The sequence below is a fragment of the Nymphalis io genome, chromosome 9, assembly GCF_905147045.1.
Source record: "Nymphalis io chromosome 9, ilAglIoxx1.1, whole genome shotgun sequence".
Taxonomy (NCBI): domain Eukaryota; kingdom Metazoa; phylum Arthropoda; class Insecta; order Lepidoptera; family Nymphalidae; genus Nymphalis; species Nymphalis io.
The window spans coordinates 1,686,517-1,704,300 of NC_065896.1; the positions used below are offsets into that span (position 1 = coordinate 1,686,517).

The 17,784-nt window shown below is 32.4% G+C and overlaps 1 protein-coding gene across 1 annotated transcript in view; it reads left to right on the forward strand.

Moving 5' to 3' along the window:
• The first annotated feature begins 6,768 nt into the window (after positions 1 to 6,768).
• The window catches only part of LOC126770930 (uncharacterized), a 132,836-nt gene continuing 121,820 nt past the window's right edge, over positions 6,769 to 17,784 (forward strand). The window contains exon 1 of the mRNA XM_050490543.1: positions 6,769 to 7,001. The gene's annotated coding sequence lies outside the window, so the exon portion shown is untranslated. The remainder of the gene's footprint in view (positions 7,002 to 17,784) is intronic.

The window sequence follows — 17,784 nt, forward strand, 5'->3', positions numbered from 1 at the left end:
CCTTTCCGCATCTCTGCTCGTCTATAATAGTAAATACTAAATATAAAGCTATTATATATTCTATAATTTACAACCAATTATGTATTTACTCCGTTTCCACAATGATAATACAGATATTGAATGGAAATACAAACAGCTAATCATAACCATTAACATAGAAGCACGCTAATGATGATGCCGCTAGACCTAGCTATACGCCATGTAAGGCACACCGTAGACAATAAAAATAAATATGAAAAAGTTATTCATTAAAAAACAATATTACATATTTGAACTGCTTGTAACGGAATCTCGTTAATAAATTTTAATATCGAGACTATTCAATTTTTTCCGATTATTTATTATTTTTTTTGCTTTTTTTTTTTATTTGTTCAAAATCGAATATTTTGTATTTTAAACGAAGTTTAGGTAGAGTTTTAGAAATCTTTAAAACTCTACCGAAATTAATTATACTATATATTTTAAATATATTATAAACAGCTTTTATCTTTTATCTGCATTTTGTATTCTGTAGACTCATTAGTTGTGACGTAATTGTCAATCTTCTTATGATTTCTTTATACTGAAATTGTTCAAAAATAATAATTTTATATACAATTATAGAAGATTATAATAAGCTTAGATTAATCCGAGATGATTAACCGATGATCGTGGATTCAAACCCGGGTAAGCACCACTGAATTTTCATGTGCTTAATTTGTGATTATAATTCATCTCGTGCTTTACGGTGAAGGAAAACATCGCGAGGAAACCTGCATGTGTCTAATTTCAGTGCAATTATGCCACATGTGTATTCCACCAACCCGCACTGGAGCAGCGTGATGGAATAAGCTCCAAACCTTCTCCGCAAAAAAGGGAGAGGAGGCCTTTAGCCTAGCAGTGGGACATTCACAGACTGCTACGGTACGGTACGGATAATAAGCTTTGTTTATTTGTAATTAATTTATCAGCTAGCTTGGTTCTACTAAATGTATTTTTATTTAATTTGAATTACCTGATGGTTATACTTTTCATTTATATAATTAAGTTGTTTTTTTTTTATTTTAACATAAAAATGTTTTTCATATACATTAATTATTAATAATAATTACTTTGTGCAAGCTCGTCTGGGTAGGTACCACCCACTCATGAGATATTCTACCGCAATTGTTTTGTTCCTGTTGAAGAGTGAGTGAGTCAGTGTAATTACAGGTACAAGGGACATAACATCTTAGTTCCCAAAGTTGGTGACGCCTTGGCGATATAAGCAATGGTTAGCATTTCTTACAATGCCAATGTCTATGGGCGTTGGTGACCACTTACCATCAGGTGGCCCATATGGGCGTGAGCCTATTCTATAAAAAAAAAAATTGAAATTCTATCAAAATCGCTACGCTTAGAAATAATAAAAAAGCAGACGTAAAAAGCGACTTTATATTATACTATTTAAATATTGATATGTAGCAGAATTTTATTTCAGCGTTTAATATAGAATTCGTTTTACAAAGTTCAAACTCTAATTGAACTAAATTTAATGGCGTACAAAATCATCCATAACATTACACACATGTGTGGAGGCAGCCTTACAAGCGATACACTAGTTGACATACTGGCCTGAGAGCAGCATAATGCGGCAATAACAGTGCATTGTCTTTGCCACACAAGCTTAGCTTTGTCTAGAAGTCCTGTGTGATATTAATTAAGAGCTTGAAATTACATATCTATCGATATACATAAACTGATAACAACAATCCATTATGAACGCATATATTAGAGTATACCTTGATCCATACAACAGTGTTGTTAAACAAAAAGACGCGTGCTAATTTAAAAACCGCAGCTATGTCGGTTGACAACAAGGTAGATTAATTAATGAACTATTGGCGCAACTTATGATTTCTTGAATTTGTTCAATTGTGTTATTCGGATTTTTTAGGAGTAATTGAGTGAGTAATTTCTTGCCTACTTGGAGACTTGACTCTCATTTCACATTTATGTTTTTGATGGGATAATTATATATACATCCTTACTTTAAGTATCATTTAAATATTAAAAATACATCCGAGAATTCTATTATCACTAGAATTACACGTACTTACTATAAACATTTCTCACATATTGACATTTTCCGTTTTTATAAAATTTTAAGCGACACCTTTCACGATATCAGTTAAAGTAAAATATGTTAACAAACACACAAGCTCACGCACACATGCACACACGCAAATAGACACAAACATACACACATATCGCCAGACTTAAGAATAAAAGCTTTTCTTATCTGTATCTCTCTCTGTCATCTAATATTGGCCCCTCACGTGCTGTGCTCCGCTCGTGGCTCAGCAGAGCTCTCCTCGATGTCTTTTTTTTTTTATATAGAATAGGAAGGTGGACGAGCATATGGGCCACCTGATGGTAAGTGGTCACCAAACGCCCTTAGACATTGGCATTGTAAGAAATGTCAACCATCGCTTATAGCCAATGCGCCACCAACCTTGGGAACTAAGATGTTATGTCCCTTGTGCCTGTAATTACACTGGCTCACTCACCCTTCAAACCGGAACACAACAATATCAAGTATTGCTGTTTTGCGGTAGAATATCTGATGAGTGGGTGGTACCTACGCAGACGAGCTTGCACAAAGCCCTACCACCAGTAAATGTCGTCGTCCACTCCTAACACAAGCTGTACGCTTAATTGGTGGAGTGAATAAGATTACTAGTTACTTGAAAAGAGGCATTGTTAATATTCTTTTTTTTTAATAAGGCCAATAAGATAACGCAAATAGTAGAGTTCCGTAACCATGGAATACTCTGTTGAATCCTAAATACGAATTTACATTTAGTACAGGATTTATTTCGTTCACCGCGATCGACGTTAGCTAAATAACGTTCGCTGTCAACGCGTCGACTTGATTTAATATCGTTTTAGTTTCAAATAGATTAACGTTTAGTTCAAACAACAAACAAAACGCATTTGTGTTGAACTACCTCGCTGTTAAAACATTGAACTGAAATATTTGCAAAATTGTTTTATAATTACTTTTGTATTTAGTATACTAACTAACATTTAATCGCTGAGCTTTCAGCAGCTCTCCCCCCTGCTCCCTCTTTAACGCAAGTAATTCTTTAGTAGAAACTCATTGTAGTCTTGGATTGATCGATTTACGGCCGAGATACATAGTGAGTTCTTACAGAACTGGAGAAACGACACTTAACGCGTTAACACAAATACATCAGAAATATATAAATACGCTGTTTAGAATTGCAGTAAAATTTACCGAATTAAATTGCTACCTTCACATTTTTGTTTTAATCTGACAAAAAAATAACTTTATGTCATAAATATGTCTATGATATGACAAAGATTAATTAAATTAATCATCAGCGCTTACTGAATTATACACACAAACCCCATATTATATTAATTTGATATGTCAGGCAGATGCCAAGCGAGTAGATAAAATTAATACAAATATCGATTATAAATGGCTTATGATTATAAAACTATAAATCATAACGCGAGAGAAAATTAGACCGAACAAATTACATATTTAATATAAATATACTTTAATATTTTCTCTAAAGTACTCTGAGAGTTCAGATGGCTCAGTGGTTAAAAATGAATTTGAACCGTAGGGGAACCTGAAAGTGTTTAATTTTACTAAAATTCTGCCAGATGTGTATCTTCCAACCCGCATTGGAGCAAATTGGTGGAATATGCTCAAACTTTCTCTTCAAAATGGAAGTGTGAAACGTATGAATGTCCTACCGCTGGGCTAAGCCAGCAGTTATATTCTTTAACGAATCAAGTAATAAATCGTCGTTCAAAGTACCTGTAACTTTTGAAATTAAATTTTCTTCTTCTTCTTCGTCGTGACACTCTTGTCAGAGCGGTCGTGGTTGCCATAAAGTATTAAGAATTGTTTGGCGCAGAAGTTATTCGCCTCACGAGCCTTCGCCATATGTCCCTATTAGTGGTGAGCCTGGTACATTCATGCAAAGGACCGCCAACAGTTGTTTTTATGTGGTCGGTCTATCGCATGGGCGTCCTTCGACATGGTCTGGTGCCATCCACCTTCCCTTGAATAACCAGGCGCTCTATGGAGTCATTTCCTTGCCGGGAGATGTGTCCAAAAAATGTTAGTATGCGCTTTCGAATCAGCGCCGAAAGACATTGTTTGATGCCGAGTTCTTGAAGATATGAGAAGATATTTGAGATATTAGTGCGAAATTCGGTCCACGAAACTCTTAGCATTCGTCTCCAGCGCCACATCATCAGAGCATCGATCTTTTTTTTTTCGACTATTTTAATTTTAAATTTTCTTAAAAATTATATATTTAGCAAAAAGTTTTAATTGGTCATAGGGCTTTGTGCAAACCTGTCTGTTCGAATATACCGCTAAACTATACTTAGTATTGTTGTGTTCCAGTTTGAAATGTGAGTGAGTAAGTTTAACTACAGATACAAGGGACATAACATTTTAGTTCCCATGGTTAGTAGGGCAATTTTTTTGTAATTTATGGTTAATATTTCTTACATTGACAATATCTATGGGTATTGGTAACGAAGTATCTGGTGGCCCATTTCCTAGTCCGCCTAACGATTTTATTAAAATACATATCTATTGAAAATTTGACTAGTCAATCCACTGAGTTTCTTTCACCGTCTCTTCTCTGGTCAGGATATTTTTTTCTCCTAGCTATTAGTCTTTTGTACTTTGACAATCAATAAATAAGTGTAATATTTCTACATAGAACTTGTATTAAAAATATGTCTATCTATTGCCTTTTACTGTATAAAATTCGCATGATAGAAGAGGACAACAATATATATCTATTCATACTGATGAGGCAAGCTGTTAGTCCAATATAATGTGATAATATAGCAAGTATACTCGAGCGAAACCGGGAACGCTCAACAATAATGAAAACACATTGTAACTATAAGGAATGTGTACATAGTTTTATTATATAGTAAAGATAATTATTTACGGCCTTATCTATAAACGTTGATTAGTTAAGTTACACACTGTGATGACTTTTTAAATGATTGCACACCCTGGGAATGAAACGATCGCCTCCAGGTTATCTCAAATAAAAAAAAGTATATGTAATTTGGCTAGTGTTGTAAAAAAACCCGCTGAGTTTCTTTCGCCGGTTCTTCTCAGGTCTGAGGTGTTTACTTCCGAACCGGTGGTAGATTTATGACAATCAATAAACAAGTGTAACGCTTCTATATTGAATTAAGGTTTTTGACTTTGACTGGGTTCTCTCTTTCTGTCACTATTGATTTCAAATTCGAAAGAAGAAGACACAGCATTGTTTAATTAATCCCTCGCTAAGCAACGCTTCCTATTAACGTGATACAATAATGAATATTATGTAAAATGAGGCGGAAAAATAATTTTGCTTTATAACTGTTTTCTATATAAATAATAAAATATCGGAATTGTATCAAATGTTTTGACTCTCATAATAGAAGCAAAAGAACAAATATTATTTATGGTCATTTACATAATCGTATTCCTTACTTAAAACAAATCATTGTATATAAATTTTAATTTCCCATTTTAATTAGTTTTCAGTATTTTTTCATTTTATATTTATGCAACCAAAATCGATTACATAACGAAAACATTTGACATTGCTTAAAAATTGTAATATCAAGGAAACGGAAGATCTGAAGGCGTATCACGCTTGACCAAGTTTACGGAAATAGTTACGAGAGTGCCCACGCCTCTTTAAAAATAATGCTTGTGATCCATCAAATATATGCAGAAAATATAACCATTTTATAAGCGACTTTCTTAACATCGAAGGTATGAAACCTTCAAAATATCAAATGCGATTTTCGTCTGTGGTAGAACTTTTTGCAAGCCCGTCTGGATAGATACCACCCAATCATCAGATATTCTACCGCCAAACAGCAATACTTAGTAATGCGTTTCGGTTTGACGAGCGAGTGAGTGACATAACATCTTAATCATATAGATTGGTGGTGCATTGGCGATTTAAGAAACGGTTTATATTTTTTACAGCTAGAATGAACTGGGGACCCAGTGTTTAATAACATGAAAGACGTGTAATGTCGACAACTGGGCAAATGTTAATTTGTAACCGCGATCTTCCATTCGACATTAACGATATTAGTTTTATATAATATTATTAGATTATACAAATTATTTCACAAAATATATGAATACGATGAGGGCGATTATTTTTTTTTTCTTTGCAATTTATTTTCAGTTATATAACATTAAGTGAAATGAACACCAAAGCCTGTTTTTAAGGAATTGAAAATATTCCTATTATAGTTTCTATTGTATTCGATGTGGAGATGATAGCCCAAACGTCCAGGTTATACCAGATTATTTTAATGTATGCAACTTTTACTGTAGAAACAATTACGCACAACCTAAGTTGGTCGTCTGAAATTAGTCACAGGCGGATGCACTAAAAGAGGATCTGAGTAGTTTTTTAGAAACAAAAATATTAATTTCGTGTTTTCAAAGGTTATGTGACTTAAATAATCAATATTAATTTTTTAATGTTTTATATGAGCGAACAGCTCGGAGCTTAATAGCTTAATTTTAAGCCGGCAGTTTTAGTTTTGATTGAGCCACATTTCTTATCTACATTAATATATATATACTAGCGCTATATATATATATATATATATATATATATAGCGCTAGTATTCAGAGGAACGCTAACCTAACTTTATGCGCTTGCACCGACGACGCAGCTATCATTCAGTTGTTTAGGTCATTTCTTTGCGGACGCGCGCTTTTAACGACATTTTCATACTTGAACGATAAATACCGCGAAGGTTTTATTGCGATTTTTTAAATGTCATTCGAAATTTAATGTCAAGAATTCACAGATAAAAAAGAAAACTTAATATCGTGTTTTGGATCAGTGAACTAGTGTTGTGTTAAGCGTTATTTTATTGAGAAGTGTAATGAATTTTCAATAATTATAAGGTGCTAATTGAAAGCGTGGAATGCATGCGTATTGGAGGTAAATTAATATTTAATGTATACTTTCTTCGAGTTATCGATAAAGGCTTTGTATTAGGTAATTATCAGGATGTTTTATTCAGTGTCATATAATTTAACCAAGTGTTTTACTGGCATTTTTTAAATAAAAACTTCTTCGTCGTCGTACTTGAAAATATAAAAAAAGTCATTGATTTGTTAAATGATTAAATATATAACGAAAATACAAATGTTTTGAATGTATAAAATTAATTATAAATAAATAAAAAATAAATATACAGTAACAGTAATAGCCTGTGAATGTCCCACTGCTGGGCTAAGGCCTCCTCTCCCTTTTTGAGGGTAAGGTATGGAGCTTTTTCCACCACGCTGCTCCAATTATATTATAGTTGAATTACAGAATAGAAATGAAAACTTTTGCACATCTAACTATATTAAAAAAACTTTTTTTAATTTTAAATAAAAAAAAGAGGTCACACTAAAAAGATTTTTCTATTAAAAATGTTCCAAAAAGCCGGTTGGTAGTTTATTTTAACACAAAATATTTATATTTTCAAATTACTGTAATATTTCCAAATAAAATAAGTAAACGAAATCTAAAGAAACCCGATGATAGTATCAGTAAATCTTGGACTCGATAAAGTGTGACCGAATCTACTTTCTTAAAGAAATCAATTTATACTTACTTTCGTTAAATTTATTTAATTAGTCTACCATTAATTAACTTCAATACATAGCATTGATACACATTAATTAGTTGCACTTAAAATACAATTTCGTGTCGTGTTATTTAATACTAAAAAAAATAAGTGACAGCCATTTTTTATAATTATCATTTTTTATAATTATTTTGGCCGAGATGGCCCAGTGGTAAGAACGCATGAATCTTAACTGATGATCGTTGGTTCAAATCCGAATAAACCACTAAAATTTAATTTGTGTTATGATTCATCTCGTATGTGAAGGTGAAGGAAAACATAGTAAGGAAACCTGCATATGTCTAATTTCAGTGAAATTCTGCCACATGTGTAGTCCACCAACCGGCATTGGAGCAGCGTGGTGGAATAAGCTCTAAAACCTTCTCCTCAAAAAAAAGGAGAGGCCTTAGCCCAGCAGTGGGACATTTACAGGTTGTTATTGTAATGTGACTTCATTACTCAACTATCGAACAATATTGAAAACTACTTATGGCGATATAATATTTTGATGCGTGTATTCTCGACACGTTGAAATTATTACGGTCAATATCGCATATGACTTTCTGACATTTCACAAATGTTCTCTGCGACGAGATTCGAGTTTGATTATACAGAATAGCTACAGTAGTCGTCGTTGTCTAAGAACTCACTTCGAATCTCACTGGTGAATTATTGAAAATCTACTTACGGTGATTTGCTATTTGAAAGTCTTTAAATGTTATTATTATATAATCTGTGCCGCATATAAACACGTACAAAAAAATTTAAAAACATCGACAGCTTATAATCTTATAGAATATTTAAGTTATAATATTATTAATTTCATGATACTGAGGTCAATTCTACTAACAAATTGTCACTTTATCGCAATTGAATCGAAGCGTGATCGTTGCCGTTTATCCGTTTTCCTATTTTTTTAATTAAATTATCGGCTATTGGCGTAAAAGGTAACAATTGAGATTGGTTTTTACATAACGATATACGTTAACTTCATATCGTTTCGGCTCTGATCCGAATAAATATAGAGTAGTCAAAGTTGGATTGGAATTGAATCGAGAACGTATCGGAATCTTTATAGATTAGTAGAATTCGGTCCCTGAATACGCTATTTCGCTGGGTGTGTACAAATTATCAATGTTAACAACTATCTTGATTACACCATACATGCAATACTATAACAAAATCAAAATTTTATTTATTCAGAAAGTTAAAGTTACAAGTTTTCCGAAACAAATTATACGAAAATCCTAACCAACATTATTTTTTCAATATCTGAAATTTGGAACAGACTTTCGTTGCATGATTATTACCGGGATGAGGCAGGAAGCTAGTAAGCATATAAAATTAAATTTATATAGCCTGTATGAAAATCTTCAATGTTATTTAATAATATTATGTATATAAAAACAAACTGACATTGTAGGTACATATTATACCTTAGATTAGTCATTGGCTAATAAGATTAGGATAATAGACTTACTAATTAATCGGATTTAATAAAGAAAAGCCACACTGACCTCGTCGGTCAAGGATCCGATTTTTTAATCTTTGACACGGGTATCTAAATTATCACATTATCTTATTTTTTATTTTACTGAAAATATATAATACTACGAATTCGTTGGCCATTATATATTGAAGCGTAAATAACTTAATATCACAGCAATAATAAAACAAATTCCCTCGTCTGTCTGTCTGAATGCGATAAGCTCAAAAACTACCGAACATATTTTCATAAGGTTTTCACCAATGGAGCGATTCTTGAGGAAGGTTTGGGTGTATACTTCACTAAGGTTTTGTGAAAGGTGCCTGAAATATGACGATAAATGATTGGATATGTCGGAAAAAAACATGATAACTGGCAGCTTTACTAACGTGTGCAGCGTAAACTATTAGAGTTATATTATATTACAATGAAAATAAACGTTTTATTAATGCCATTATAATTTCTAGAGAGAGGACATTTTATCGACGAGCCGGTTGGCGTGGTTGGCAGATACTTGCTTTTCACGCCGAAAGTTATGGCTTCGATTCCTATCCAGGACAGACATTTGTGTTCATGAACATGTCTGTTTGTCCTGAATCTGGTTGTAATTATCTATATAAGTATGTATTTATAAAAGAAAAGTGGTATATGTAGTATATCGATTGTCTGGTTTCCATAGTACAAGCTCTGCTTAGTTTGGGATCAGATGGTCATGTGTGAATAATGTCCTAGGATATCATATTTATATTTATGCGTACAACTAAAACGACTAACGTGGTACGAAGGGCACGTTTTTGCAACAAAATTACACCAAAACGTTATACATGGAAACGTTATATTCTGAAACGTTGACGTTTCAATTCTGATATTAAAATGATTTATAAAAGTAAGATCCTTTATTATATTTAACTTTGAATATAATTAAAATGTTTTATGAACATTTCTAATAGAGCGAAATTTATTAGTTCATGTTTCATGCAGAGTAATTTATCATATTGAATAGCTTTACGCGTTTATGAAAGTGACTCGACCTGAACGGAACATGGCGATGACTATTACCTATAACATAATTGATTATACATCTTAAGACAAATGACATAAATATTTATTTGCAAAAAAATTTTTAAATTATATAGTAACGACGTATAATAACTTAGTTCTAACTCGTTCACAAAAACATAAGATTGATTTAATGAATGATTAAGTTAAGAATCGTCTTAATCAATAAAAACTAATGTTTGTATGCTCTTCCTGTATGCGTTCCTAAACTATAGATCTGATTGCGATGAAAATTTAATGAGTTATTCTGTGTACGTTTGGGAAGGTTCTTAGCTCAAAAAAGACTATTTTTTGTATGTTTGTCCTTCAGTTACCAGTACAAAGCCGAAACAGAAAATAATCTTATAAAGTAATAAAATATTATTTTTATTAAAATATGTACAGTCCCTTATTAGTTACTTATGGAGTTAGTGTTAATATTAACTATTATATATATATATATAATATGATTAATTTGATCTTGATTAATTGATTATTATTGTAATCAAATCGATTCACAATTATATTTAAAATCATGTCATCAGTCATACCATCAAAGTTATGACAATCATATTCTCATATGAATCTCAATAAATAATTGTTACATAATTACATCAAAACAACATATTTTAATAATAAAAACGTGTATACACAATAACAAACAAAGTCCGTTAACATAAGTAACGTGATACTCTGAGGCTACGCAGCCACATTTGCGCGGTTTCAGAATTAGGTGGGTTAAAGTACTTAAAGGTAGGATCAAATTACTAGATCTAGTACCAGTATGTAGACTTGAAAGAATGTTTTTGCACGTGTGAGTTAATGCGTATTAGTACGTATGAGTGTCTGTCTGGTCGCGATAAACTCAAAAACTACCGAATGGATTTTCATACCGGTTTCACCAATGAAAAAGTGATTCATGGAAAATGTTTAGGTGTATAATTGATTGAAGTTTAGTGTAACGGATTATTGAATCGAAAAATATTATATATCGTCTTATAATACAGACGTTTTATGTTGAACTTCGCACGTACAGTAACAGCCTATTAATGTCCCACTGCTGGGCTAAAGCCTCCTCTCCTTTTTAGGAGAAGGTTTTCCGGCTTCGCACGTATAGAATATATATAGCTATAGATGTTTTATTTTTAATTAATATAAAATTTTGACCAAGGCCAGAAAACTCGGGCAAGCAACACTAAGTTTTCAATTTCTTAATTTGCGCTTATACTTAACATCGTGAGGAAACCTGTATGTGTCAAATGAAATACTGCTGTAAATACATCGGGAAAGCGTGGTGGTAGAAATCCAAACCCTCTTCTTAAGATATTAGCAGGCCCTTGCCTAATCATGGAACATTTACTGGCTTGTTTTTTAAATTTAAATGCAATTTTATGCTATAAAAACAATTTAAAGTACCAGTACCAGTAGCGTAGCTAGGCGGTTCAAGGCCCCAATGCAGCGTTTCGTCGTTAAGAAATAATCGGGCCTCTGTACTTTACTATTCAAAACCCGTGCTTTAAGTAGCAGGCATTAGGTACCATTTGTCCGTTTTTATACATCTGACAAGGTATACAAAGTTTCATGATAATCGGTTGAGTAGTTAAGACGTGAAAATAAAACAAACACATTCGCATTACCTAGATAAAAATAGTTATATTTTTTTATTTATAAATTTTGAAATTCGAACTACAATAATAAACAAAGCGAACACATTTTTTATAACAATAACAGCAACGTTGTTCATTAAAAAACATATTTAGTGTTTTAATGTTGTTTACGCCAAACGTAGCTAGCGTTTAAACAGTTATTAATTTCTGTATTGTTAATTGCTTTCTTATTATTTATAAAACAAATTATTTATACATACTTATATTTTATTTATTAAAGAATGGTACTTTTTCTATTTAAAAACATTAAAAAAAATATATTTTTATCAACGTAACAGTGCAATGCGATATCTGACATACCCAACATGTATTGCCATATTCTACAATTACCTTTTTTATTTTTTTATGTTAATAGCTTATAAAGCTTAACTTAACGTAACGGAAAAAAGGCTGATATCTCATTTATAATAACAAAATAAAATAATCAGATCCATAATTTTATATCATAACTTGATACTGTATATACTTAATACTTTTCGTTAACAAGTCCTACTGTAACAAAAATAACTTATACATTCCACTCGAAGGCGCTACGCCTTGAACTGCTATCATTCAAGCGTAGAGGTTTTTTTCTACTATCAGATACAATTTTTTTATAAATAGTACAGAGTCAAGACAGTAAAACACTATTTGGACCGAAAAAAACTAACTATAATATATAAGTATAATAATAGGAGTAATATAGTACTTATGTAAAAATTACAGCTCGTATATATCCCACTGCTGGGCTGAGGCGTTCTCTTTTGAGGTGAAGGTTTGAATGATAATTCACAATGCTGTGGGCTACTTATATACATGACATTTAATTTAATTTCATCGTAAATGACACCTATAAATTATTTTTATTGTAGTTATCATAATGATATATATTTAACGCAATAGGCTCAATAGACTCAATAGGTCAGAATATATATATGCATTACCGCTTTTTTTTTTTAATTTGCAAATTATGCAAAGAAACTTATTCAGATGTATGCGGTGACGCCGCAGTGAGTTTATTCAAATCAGCATAGCGGTCCAAATAGCGAACACGAATATAACGGCACAACAAGATCTTTATAAAATGAATTCAAAATATGAACTAATAAATGTGATAAATATTTATAATATTTCATTGAAAGGGAAGAAATTATCTTAACGACTTTCTAATAAATGGAAAAGTGTGATTGGCTGACATGGACATATCGCAAGCGATAAGGCTTACATTTTGCATCATTTTTATATTTATTCATTCATTCATTAAATTTCATACAATATATGATTGTATATTGTATTTATTAGATGATTTTGATTTATCTTCTATATGATAATAGTACGTGTAGTATTCACTCATTCAAAGTCACTTATTTGTATTTAGTGCTAGTAGAGGTTATTTAAATATATAAAACCTAAGAAGTAGTCTACATAGATTTCTGTGCGTTATACTTAATTACTAGCCTTTACTTGTTACTTCGATTGTGTGGAATATTATATTATTGTAAACACTAATGGAACTAGTGGAAGGAAAACGTCGTGAGGAAACCTGCATATGTCAGATGAGAATCTGCTACACGCGTATCCACCAACCCGCATTGGAGCAATGTGGTGGAATAAACTCCAAACTTTACAAGCTATATATAGCAATTTTCCTCACGTCAAATATTTAATTTACTTCCTACTTTATTAACAAATAATGACATTTTGAGTTATGTTTATGGCGTGATCGATTTGGGTCACGATACCATAGCAAAGAATAGCACAGATTACAGGAGATGGTGATGTCCCCCCGAGCGACTTGACCATAGCGATCAATCTCAGGGGAGATCAGTCAAATGAGCAGGACTATAATAGTGCACAAGTGTGTGCGCAAAAACAGGTGCTATCTCTATTTTTTCGCTCTCATCATATGATTGGACTACAATCCGAGAAAAACAGAAAGAAATCTGGCGCAGGACCAACGGCTTTACGTGCGTGCCACCATCCATTTCTAACTTCTAGACTCCGGGCTACCAGTGGGAATTTTTCGACAGAAAATCAAAATAACTATCAGTCTAAGCTAGTTTAAGCCGATTCATTAGTTTCAAAAATCAACTCCTTTCCACAACAAAATTTTAAAACAAAAACGAATCGGCTGGTGTAGTACCGATAGGCAAATTTAATCGATGTCAGTCATAAATCAGCAGTTAAGCTTTAAACAAAAAATTAATGAAGCAGGAAATTTTATAGTTTGCGTGAAAGTAAAAGGAAGTTTTGAATGCTAATAAATACATCATATTTTACCATATAATTAGCTTCTTTAGATAGACGTAAATTGGTCTGTATTTTATGTGAAAACCCCTGTTTATTTAATTGAAAAATCCAGTTATAATTTTTATTTTGAGCTGACCACAAATTGTGCTTTAAAAAAAACTATAAAAACAATTTTAAAAAAGTTTTTGAGTAAAAGTACTGCAATCTAAAAATGAATATAATATTTAAATGAAATTTTATTTAGCTTACCAATGATATAAATGAATGTTTTTTTAAAAATTAACTCTTAATAAAAAATGTAATTCATGTACTTTAACGAATAAAATCGAAATTCTGTCAGAACAAACTTAAAACTCACCGCAGAAAACGGTCGTGAAAGGTCAGAAAGTGATATGCGACATTAACCAGCTATAACATATCAAGAATATACGCATCACAATAGAATAGCAAAAGTCGCTTGACAACATTTTACGGGTGAGTAATGAAGAGAGTACTTACAGAATAGTACTGCAGTATAAAAACTATGTTTAAAGCTTCAAAACACATACTAAATAAATACATATTACATTTCACGTACTAAAAGGTGAAATTAATAATTTATATTGCATAAATGTTTTATGTATAATAATAATTAATTAAAAGAAACAATTTAATGTTGTTACATACTAACAAACAAACAAACTGTAGTACTTATATTGTTGTGTTCCAATTTGAAGGGCGAGTGAGCCAGTGTAACTACAGGCACAAGGGACATGACATCTTAGTTCCCAAGGTAGGTGGCGCATTGGCGATGCAGGGGATGATTAACATTTCTTACAATGCCAATGTCTATGGGTGTTGTTGACCACTTACTATCTTGTGGACCATATGCTCGTCCGTCTACCTATAACATTAAAAAAAAAATACACTTGTGTAATTAATTTTGTAACTAAAACAGTCTGAAGACAATGGACTTAACATGTTCGTTCGTTTGTATTTATATCTTGATAAACACGCTTTGTAGTTGATTTGTAAAAAAAATCCTAGACATAGATTTGTATGGTTAAGAACTGCTTCGAACAAAGCGATAACAGATTATAATTTGAAAATGATTATCTAAAGCTGATGAAATATATAGCGTATTTTAGTTGTTGAGATATTTATTAAATAATCAGAACATTTAATGAGATATAATACAGGGTTACAGGGTAATATGTCACGATCCTTTTAAAGGGTTATAGTTCAGGACAATAGCTATCAAATGACCCCCAAAATGCTTATGCAAAAGTGTATCGTTTTCGAGTTATTAATTTTTTAATATTTTTTTTTATTTAAAGGATGTTTAAGATTCTAAAATTCAATAAAAAAAAATCAACGTATTTTCCCTATTTTTTTTTTGTATTTCTTGCTAGGGTACATCCTAGTTAATAATAACCAGTTATAAAACAAAAACAATCTTCAAGCATTTTTAAATTACAGATCCAAAACTGTACAACTTTTCGATTTTTAATTTTGATTCTTTAAGTTACTCGCAATTTTTTTGTAAAAATCACTATGGCTCTTATCGTGCGGATCATTTTAAAAACATCTGCGTTTCCTTAGCTATCCATCCGTCCATAAAAAGTACAGTAACAATCATAAACTCAGGAGAAAATTAGATAACAAAGAGACCAGGTAGGAAATTCTAAGAAATGCTATTGTTAAGAAATTAAATCTGGATCAAAGACAAAAGGACCTCAATGCAAAGTAGTTAAAGATTATTTTTAATAGGGGTAATAGGTAAAAAAGGAGAGATAAACCAGAGCTGTTTGTGGAATACTATTATCAATTCCTTTGAATTTACCGTCATTTTTTCTAATTTCCTTTTATCTCATTTCTTTTAGGAATAAGAGTAATAAAACCTTGTCGGGGTACATAATACTCACTGTACTTGCACTGCTCGTATAGTGTGGACGCACTTTAGTGAATATTGATCTCTTAAATTTTTGAAAAAAACCGCTTCGTTTACTGGACTCTGTTTCTTACAACTTCGTGACTCGGCTAGCTAAAAGGAATTTGTGATTTGTGTTTATGATAACTTGGCGCGTAAAAAGGACTATTATGGCTGCAGAACAAAATTCTTCTCGTCGTCCGTACTCTAATGAGGAATACGCTGACATCTTATTTTGCTATGGATATTGTAACGGTGACGCCGCAGCTGCTCGTCATGAGTATAATCGTCGATTTCCGGATCGCCGGACACCTGACAATAGTGTCTTTATTGGTGTGTATCGTCGAATTAGAGAAACTGGTCGCGTGCAAAGGAGACAATCTGATTCCGGACGCCCTCGTGTCCGTTCTCCAGATGAAGAAGATGTAATTATTCGTCATTTTCGAGAGGACCCTACAGTTTCCACCAATATTGTGGCAAACCAACTGGGCGTATCTCAATGGAGAGTCTGGTTTACTGTCCACGCGGCTGGATTGTATCCCTATCATTACACACCCGTACACGTGATTGAAGAAGGAGATCCTGCAAGACGTTTAGATTTTTGCCGATTTATGCTACACTGTGATGCAGAAAATCCCAATTTTTTGAGAAAAATTTTATGGACAGACGAGTCAAAGTTTGACAAAGATAGTATTACTAACTACCACAATATTCGATATTGGTCTCAAAAAGAACAGGGAAACCCTCACAAAAAGCGATTAAGCGGTTCCCAAAGACGTTTCTCGGTAAACGTCTGGATGGGGATTATCAATGATAATCTTATTGGGCCACATTTCCTACCTGATAACTTAAATGGTGAAAGTTATGAAAGCTTGCTTAGAGAAATCCTGCATGAGTTACTCGAAAATGTTTCGCTGAAACTTAGGCAGAGAATGATATTCCAGCATGATGGTTGCCCCGCACACTTTCGAATGTCCGTAAGACAGTGGCTAGACAGCAATTATCGTAATAGATGGATTGGCAGAGGAGGACCAATCCCATGGCCAGCGAGAAGTCCAGATTTGACTCCGATGGACTATTATGTCTGGGGGCATATGAAAAGCCTGGTTTATGATGTTTCACCAGTACAAACAATTGAAGAACTCAAAACAAGAATAATGAATGCTGCAAATTCTATTCGACATAGCTTGAGTAGTGTTGTAGTAAAAAGTGAATTAAGAAAAAGAATGCGTATTTGTATACGAAATAGGGGATCTCATTTTGAACACGAAATATGAATAATAAACAGTGTAATTTCGAAAGTATGGAGTAACTAAAAAGATTAAGTATTTTGTTTTTGATTTAAATTCAAAATTGCAATGACAGCTCTGGTTTATCTCTCCTTTTTTACCTATTACCCCTATTAAAAATAATCTTTAACTACTTTGCATTGAGGTCCTTTTGTCTTTGATCCAGATTTAATTTCTTAACAATAGCATTTCTTAGAATTTCCTACTTGGTCTCTTTGTTATCTAATTTTCTTCTGAGTTTATGATTGTTACTGTACTTTTTATGTACCGATGGATAGCTAAGGAAACGCAGATGTTTTTAAAATGATCCGCACGATAAGAGCCATAGTGATTTTAACAAAAAAATTGCGAGTAACTTAAAGAATCAAAATTAAAAATCGAAAAGTTGTACAGTTTTGGATCTGTAATTTAAAAATGCTTGAAGATTGTTTTTGTTTTATAACTGGTTATTATTAACTAGGATGTACCCTAGCAAGAAATACAAAAAAA